The following is an 8,764-nucleotide window of genomic DNA, read 5'->3' on the forward strand; positions in this document are numbered from 1 at the left end:
AACGCGGAGGAGTTTCCCCTTTGTGAGGAAAGCTGTCATGTCACTTCCTGCTGCTGACAAATCAGTTTAGGAGATTAAAATAAAGGGGGGGCGGGGTGCGGGAGCCGGTCTCCGAGAACTGCTGGCTGCGTGGTTTCTGGTTGCCATACACAGAGGCAAACAAAGCCGGGCCGCGCGGGGTAGCCCCGCCCAGCGCCAGGCCCGGCTCGGGTTTCCCGCACCTCGCGGGGGCCAGCCAGGTGGAGCCGGGTCACCCCGGGATGTTTTCCTCCGCAGGTCGCCTTCTGGGGAGCAGGTGGGAGGGCTGCCAACCTCTAGGGGACTTCCTGGGGCTCTGTAGGGCCAGCCTCTCCTCCCCTGTATCAGCTCTGAAGGCAGCCTCCTTCTCTGGAAAACAAAGGTGACAGCACCAAGCAGAAAAACTCGCTCTGCTAAGGGAAATACCTTAGACGCATCTTTTTCTTGGCTGAGGCTTTTTTTTTAAATTTTTTTTTTAAGATTTTATTTATTTATTCATGAAGGACAGAGAGAGAGAGAGAGAGAGGCAGAGACACAGGCAGAGGGAGAAGCTGGGAGCTCCATGTGGGACTCTATCCCAGGACCCCAGGATCATGACCTGAGCCAAGGGCAGATGCTCAACCACTGAGCCACCCAGGTGCCCCTTGGCTGTGACTTTTTCAGCTAAGCAGCAAGTCCACTCGCTCACTCATTCATTCAACAAATATTTACTAACATCCTAGGCACAGGGACACTTTGGAGCAAGGCAAGGTTCCTACTCTCCATAGCTAATAATGAGGAGAGAGGGGAGAGGAAGAGGGCAATATATAAATAGGATAATTAAATAAGAAGAAGCTGAAGGCTATGAAGGTGGAGTAATAAAAGGGGAGCCTCCCTTAGGTTTTGGTGGTCAGGGAGGGGTGGCCGAGAGGTGAGAGATACAACCCATTTGTGCATTTAAGATGTAAGCTGGGAAGACAGTTCCCTGCCAGAAGGGCAGCAAAGACTTGAGGTTTGAGGGGGATCCTCGCGGACCAGCAGTTAGAACCAGGACCTCGGAGTCAGCTAGACCTGAGTTCAGGTACTGATTCTGCCAGTTATTAGCTGTGTGACTAACTGCGGGTGAGTTACCGACCTCTTAAACTTGAGCTGGGAAGCTCATCGAGTAATATGGTCCAATAACCACTGACCTTCAAAGGCTCTGTAAGGATTAATTGAAAGGCGGTCACCTCTGGGCACATCCGAAAGGCTTGAGAAGGGTTCGTTGTCCTCTTGTGACTCAGCTGGTCCCCATTCTGTCACTCAAGCAGTAGTGCCACTCCCCAGAGTGTCCTGGTGAAGGGGAGCAGGGAGCAATGGGCTGTCCTGCCCCATCCTGACAGATACCCTGAGCCTGTGCCGCTATCATGCTGCCCTCTGGGCCACCAGGGCTTTGTTTGGGGACGGTCTTTGCTTAGAGGCCACCATCCCTAACCCAGTGACTGTGGCAAGGTAGGCCCTTCCTGGCTCTCGGTTTCCTCATCTGTAAGAAGCCCCTGAAGTGACTTTCATGTATTCTCAGCCAGCTCTATGCCCCCTCCTCATCTAAGCCTGGAATGCTCTGGAACCACTGGGGTTCATTTGGGCTGGCCCAGGGAGACAGAAGGAAGAAAAAAAATAGAGATTTTCTGGGAAGGGGCAGCAAGGACTCCTGGGCTCTGGAAGACAGAGGTATGATGGAGATGTAACTGGTACCTGTGGGAATGGTCCCATTACAGTCTCCTGCAAAGTATCGCATACTCCCAGCTCCCTCTTCTCCAACTTTGGGTAATCCTTTGCCATGAACCACACTGCAAAGTTTGGGTTTAAAGCCTTCGTCAAGGTTGACCCCAGCAGACCCTGGAGGTTGGCTGCCTCCTTCTTCATTCTTCTTGTATACGTTCACTTATTCATTCGTTCGATAGATATGTGTTACTTAACCTTTGGTTTGCAAAACACTCAATATTCACCTCTCCACAGCCCTACTCACTCTCTGGGATTTGTAAACTTGTCTATATTCCCTTGATCAGACCCACTTTGGCACATAATTCAAGGTCCTCCAAGATGTGACCACTGCCTGCCTTTCCAGATCATTTTCCTATCCCTGCTCTTATCCCCCATGCATGATGAGACTTGTAGTTGTCATACTACAATATGTTCTTTCTTACTACTCTTACCTCTGCACATCCTATTCTTTTGCTTGAATAATGTCTCCCTGTTCAAAATATCACCAAATCCATGAAGTCTTCTTTGACTTTTAAAACTTCCTCATCTCTCATCAGTGTCCTGAGAACATACAACTTCATCCCATTGCCATAACCAAGGGAAATAGTTGAGAATTGGGCTACTGGGAACTCTGGTGACCTAGAAAGTTCATGTTCCGTACTACACGGAAACTGCCAATCAAGGCAGAAATATTAGACCTTACTTTTTTAAAAAAGTAGACAGGACTTTATATTTTTATGTAAAATCTCCTTTTTTCAGAAACTTTGTATGGACCAAACAAAACATCTGCAGTCTGGCTCCAGCCAATAGGCCATGAGTGTGTGAGTGTTGCTAGTCATCTTTGTCAGTGTCCCAAGGTAAGGGTCCTTCCCTATGAGACTCTGGGCTCCTGGGTCTTAGCCCAGGGCTTGTGAGCCACAGGTACTTATCAGATATGTCTTCTGAATACAAAAGTGAATGACAGTTATTTATCCCCTAGAAAGTGCTCAGTAGATGTAAAAAATCATACAAATTATAAGATTTTGTTCCAAACACCTGGGGTAAAAACAAACCTATCTGTATGGCCCTCAGTGGATCACTTCTCTTAAAGCCTGTTTTGACATCTCTAAAAAGGGAGCGGTGGAAGTATTTGCTGCACGTGGGGTTGTCAAGATTAAATAACATAAAGGCACTAGGGTGGCTCAGTGGTTGAGCGTCTGCCTTTGGCTCAGGTAGTGATTCTAGGTCCTGAGATGGAGTCCTGCATCAGGCTCCCCGCGGGGAACCTGTTTCTCCCTTTGCTTATGTCTCTGCCTCTCTCTGTGTGTCTCTCATGAATAAATAAATAAAATCTTGAAGAAAAAAAAAAGATTAAATGACATAATGTACAGAAAATGTTTTACGTAGTACCTGACACACAGCAAACAATAAATAGTAGCCTTTTTAATGCTCATTACCATGATCATACTGGGTATTAGACCCAGTGATGACTGCTTCATTCTTATTCCAAGGATGGATCCTTTAGGGGTTTCTACTAAAAGTTTGGGGGATTTACCTGACCCCCCCCCCCCCAGCCTTGATTGTTTCTTCTGGATAATGCACAAATAAGCCTGGGGCGGTACCAGATTCCCCCTCCGTGTGCCTTTAACTCTGTTATGTGTCCCATTAGAGTCTTTTGGAAGCTCTGCTTAAATCTGTAGCCTTTGAGTCTCCTATTGCAGAATTGGCCGATCCTTTGGGGAGATGAGGCTCCAACTGCTGCACTCATCCCTCTGGGTTTTCTTTCTCCAGATCCTGATCCCGCAATTCCTCACTGCCTTATTGTGTTTGGATGTCTTAAATATTTAGAAATATTTTGTCCCACTTTCCTACTCCTCAGCAGTAGGGTGATTCAGAATTATGTGATCTGCCATGACTGGAAGGGAGGTAGACTTTTAAAAACCAAGAGCAAAACTTCAACTCATCAGGTTATTTTCTTCCTGTCCTCTGAGCTCTCTCGTGGTTCCCATCTCAAAGACCAAGACCTTACAAGGGCTAAAGGAGCTGACGTGGCCTGTCTTGCTAACAGGTCTCTGACCATATCTTCTGCCCTTCTTCCCCCGACTCATCTCCTCCAGCCGAGCTGGCCTGTGGCTCTTTCAGCATGGGCAAAGCTCACCCCTGCTTCAGAGCCCTGTGCTCTTTGCTCTGCCCAGACCACTGTTTGCTCAGATCTCAGCAGAGCCAGCTCCCTTACATCCTATCACTCTCCGTTCAAAAGTCATCTCATCCGTGGGTCACTCCTTGGCCACCTTGCCCCAGCCCTGGCCTCCCATACCCCTTTCTTTGCTTTATTTCTCCACATACACTTACCACCCCCTAATCTTTATTTACTTGTGTTTGGTCTAGCTCCTCATTAGAATGTAAAGGCTTGGGGGCAGGGACTTTGTCCATCTTGTTCACTGTGAGATCTCCTGCTCTTAGAACAGTTCCTGGCCAGTGGTGGGTACGCAGTAAATTTGTTGAATACATGAAAGAACTCTGAAGCCTCTAGACAATTCCTCTCCCTTCTGGGTGGGTCCTGAGCCCACACTAGAGGGAAGTGATTCTTTTCTGTTCAACCAACCTCTTTCCCTTCCACATGAAGCAATTTCCCTTGGAGACTTTCCAGTAACATACAGTGGTGTGCAAATGAAATAAAGTGGATAAAAGCCCTTTGAAAGTGGGAAGTCAGATGAGGGTCCCGGCTATCTGAGATCTGCTATCCTGGGGCTCCATTCTTGCGATCAGGGCTGTGATTCTAGAAGGGATACTGGTGGGAAAACCTGTTCAGGGACTCTACTCTGAGCCCCATCTTCCCACCACTTCTCTCCACATTTCCTCCCTCCTGTCTAGAGGAGAAATCCCCGTGGCGTGTGCCTCTAATGAGGAGAATGGGGCAGTGGGTGATTCATGGGGAAGTCTGTAGGGCTGCTTGGGGCTTATGACTCACAGCTTCTCATCTAATAGAAGAAGAATTAGATATCCATACAGAATCTCCTGGAAATGTCCTTTAGCAAGGTCTCTAGTGACCGCTGGGGATTCTCCCCACAGAGCTTTCAGTAGCACCTTCCTGGCACTCAACACGCTATGTAGATGAATGCTTGTTGCTCCATAAGTACAGATGGAAGGTGGGCAGCCCTGGTGGCCCAGTGGTTTGGCGCCGCCTTCAGCCCGGGGTGTGATCTTGGAGACCCAGGATCCAGTCCCACGTCCGGCTCCCTGCGTGGAGCCTGCTTCTCCCTCTGCCTGTGTCTGCCTCTCTCTCTCTGTGTCTGTCATGAATAAATAAATAAATAAAATCTTAAAAAAAATACATATGGAAGGAAAAAAGGAAGGGAGGCAAAGAGACGGGGAGGAGAGAGGGAGGTGGGGGAAGGGCATCTGCCTCCCCCATCAGACTGTGAGCCACTGAGATGGGATCATGCCCTTTTCATTCCTATGTCCCCAGCTTCCAATGCGAGGCTTGGCATATAGCTGGGGAAGTGAATGGTTATATAAATGAAGAAATATCTGGGGGGTTTTGAGGGACTTCATTCTACGATATTTCCACCCTGATAGAGTCTGAAGGCAGTGGCAGGAGGGGGTTGTCAGTGGCAGCCAGATTGGGCTGTCATGTCCACTATGAATGATACTAGAGAGGCTAAGGTGGATGGTCCTGTTTGATATAGGTGCTCCAGCCCACAGTCCAGTCATGAAACCAGCCCCTACTGAGCTAACTCAGGCCAGGCCCTGTGTTAGACACTGGACCACAGGGATGGAGAAGCCACGGTCCCTGAACTTGGGCTCTCCGGGCAAGGAGCAGAGATTCATGGGTTGACCCAGGATTTTAGTGCAGTGGTCTGACAGGGAGGTGGTGAGGTGGGGACAGGGCAGGGGGCAGGGAGATGTGGGGGTGGAGGGTGCTCGGAGCAGGTCGAGGGGAGAACAAGGAGGAAGGGCTTTCTGCAGGGGGTGATCCTTGAGCCCTAGAAGCCAGGGGACATGGCAGAGAAAGGCCTCCTGTCCTCAGGGTGGTGAGGAATGATCTGAAGCCAGTTTATTACTCAGTAAATTTTATGGAAGGAAGAAAGGCCCCAGACTTGTCCCAAGACTGACCCACTTGCCCTAGAAGTAAGTTCCCAAGAGCCCTCATGAGAGCCCCTATACTTGTCCCCCTCTCTTACAAAATGGACCAGAGCCTTGTGCCTCCTATGGTGTGCCTTTTTTTTTTTTTTTTTAAGCAGGCTTCAGGCCCAGTGTGAAGTCCAATGTGGGGCTCGGACTCATGAATCTGAGATCAAGACCTGAGCGGAGATCAAGAGTTGGATGCTTAACTGTCTGAGCCACTGAGGCACCCCAGTGGGCATTTCAAAGTGTGGGCACCACAGTACCCTGAGTGAGGCCAAGGGAATGACCTACAAGGAAGAAAATCTGAAAAGCATTAGCTAGGACCTTGGCTGTAGGCTCCTCTCAATGTGATCATTGGATGAATTGTTTGGGCTGTTTTCCTTTCACTGCAGGCAAAGGAAGGGTTGCCACAGGCTTGGCTTGCCACCCTCCATCACATCGTCATCACCACCACCAACAGCTAATACTTTCTGAGCAGGGCCAGTGGCTTCAGGTGGGAACTTTATGTTCTAGCCCCAAGTGTAGTGTTTCTTTGCTGTGTGACCCTCAGCAAGTTACCTAGCCTCTCTAGTTTCCTACTCATAAAATGTGGAGAAGATAAACTTACCATGGACCTGAAACCTATAGAGTACAGTGTCTCATGAAGGGAAGATAACTTTATTGGGACTGCCTTGTTCCCTCCAGCACAGAGTGAGCATTTGGACTCCCACTCATACTGACTTTGGATGTGATGGGGCACAGCTAGCATTGAACCTTGGCTACTCTACTAACGCTGTTTCCCTAGTATAAAGGGCCCTGCAGTCTTGGAGACACAAGACCTGAGGTCCCATTTGGACCATTGCTCACCATGTTGTAAAGTCTATAAGAGACTAGGGACTACTTGTTTCTAATATCAGGCCAGAGCTAGTGCCTAACTTAGCCATGATAGCTCAGCGGGGGAGAAGGTAAGGGAAGTCTCTTAATTTATTGAGTGCCTACTAGGACTATTTGCTTTACATATGTGATTTATTTAATGCTCCCCACTGGCCTCTCTGGCAAGGCCAATTATTATTATTATGTCACAAAGAGTAGTTACCAAGGATTGGAACAGTTGACATCTTGCCTAGAGCCACACATTGGGCTGCAAACAGTGTCTGGTCCCAGGCCCAAATCTGTCAGGGTTTTTCCTCTGCACCAGGCAAGACAAGAATGAGTCCTGCCCTCATTCTGAGGCCCACCATCCTGCTTTAAGATTAGGGGAGGTGGAAAGTGCTAATGATGAAGAACTGGACGAGACTTTTCCACTAGGGCTCCTGGGAAGGGGGTTTATGTAATCCTGTGTCCTCGGCACCCTCAATAAATTCATAGACCATGATTAAACTATGTAAGGCATAGATGGCTGGTTGCCCCCAGTATCTGTTCTTCTTCCTTAGTAATAGATTTTTAGCCAAGGTGTATATCTTACATTTCCCAGTTTCCCTTGCAGCCAGGTGTGGACATTTGAATATAGGCATAGGTGTGTAATTTCCAGAGTGTTCTTAAAGAGAGGGGAAATGTTTTTCTTCCCCCTTTCCTTCATCTTGTTGCCTGAAACACAGATGTGATGGCTGGTGCTAAAACAGCCATTTTAAACCATGAAGCAATGTTGGGCATGATGGCAGAACAGCAAAATAAAGGAGTCTGTGTCCCTGAGGACTGACTGTTGGGGGATAAGTCTCCATGGAATTTTTATACTTCTTGTGATAACTTTTGTCCGAAGACATTTTTTTCAAGAATGTTTGTATGGCAAATAGTCAAGGAAAACAGAGATAAGAGAATAGATTTGTTTCCTAACCAGGATAATAAAGAATATTATTCTCCAGAACAAATGTTGGTGAGATTTCCTAGTAGTTTTTTTTTAGAAGATTAAGAGTTTTCTAAATTCAGTGTGTTTCAGTTCTGACACAAATTCACAGTGTGCACAGCATCCGCCTGGGTCTCCTGTATTGGCCCCATGGAATTTAGGGACCAGGGAGGACCAGTGTAAACATGAACCTCATGCTGCCTGCTGTGCTCTAATGAAATCCTTTTCTTTGACCCAGGAGGCCTGCGTCTTCTGCAAGCATCTGGAGACTATGGTGGGCTCACTTGGTAGTTTGCAAGTAGGAAGGACATCTTGGACCTTTTGTGTTTCTAACAAGGACTTCAAGGAACAGGGCACAATCTTTGGCTCTAGTGAACTTTTCTTCCCTGCCTTTTCCTAACTTTATTGTGATAAAATTTACCTCAATAAATGCATCTATTTTAAGTTTAAAGTTAATGAACTTTGACATATTCATGCAGTTTCATATATATGCCTGCCAACACATCCAAGACATAGAGCATATCCATCCAAAAAATTCCCTCATACCTCTTCCCAGTCAATCCCTACTCCCTAACTCAGCCAGCCAGGCATATGCTTTTTGTCACCATAGATTAAATTTGTGGTTTCTAGAGTTTCACATAAATGGAATCATATAGTATTCTTTCTCTTGTTGTGTCTGGCTTCTTCCATTTAGCATAATTTTAAAAGATTAGTCTATCAGTCTATCTTGTTTTATACATCAGTAGGTTTTTTTCTTCCTTTCCTTGGTACCCATATCTTTTCCCAACCCACAGATGCCTGTATTTATTATTGTGGCTTTTTTTTTTCTTTTCTTTTTGAAGTAACACTCAGTGCTATATTCATTTCAGGTGAACAATATAATGATTCAGTAGTCCTATACATTATTCAGTGCTTATCATGCTAAGTGTACTCTTAATCCCCTTTATTTATTTCATCCATCCACCCTCCACCATGTATCAGCAGTTTGAGAAAAAATATTTAATAGGCTTTATTTTCTAGAGCAGTTTTAAGTTCACAGAAAAATTGAACAGAAAGCACATCGAGTTTCCAACACCGCCTGTCCCCACACAGGAA

The 8,764-nt window shown here is 46.8% G+C and overlaps 1 long non-coding RNA gene across 1 annotated transcript; it reads left to right on the forward strand.

Annotated features, from left to right (window-relative positions):
- The first annotated feature begins 80 nt into the window (after positions 1 to 80).
- Positions 81 to 8,120, forward strand: LOC140632269 (uncharacterized). Its single transcript, XR_012029779.1, has 3 exons — positions 81 to 400; positions 6,240 to 6,340; positions 7,908 to 8,120. It is a non-coding gene; the product is annotated as an uncharacterized lncRNA (long non-coding RNA).
- The last annotated feature ends 644 nt before the right edge of the window (positions 8,121 to 8,764 follow it).

Source organism: Canis lupus, chromosome 4, assembly GCF_048164855.1.
Source record: "Canis lupus baileyi chromosome 4, mCanLup2.hap1, whole genome shotgun sequence".
NCBI classification, from domain to species: Eukaryota; Metazoa; Chordata; class Mammalia; order Carnivora; family Canidae; genus Canis; species Canis lupus.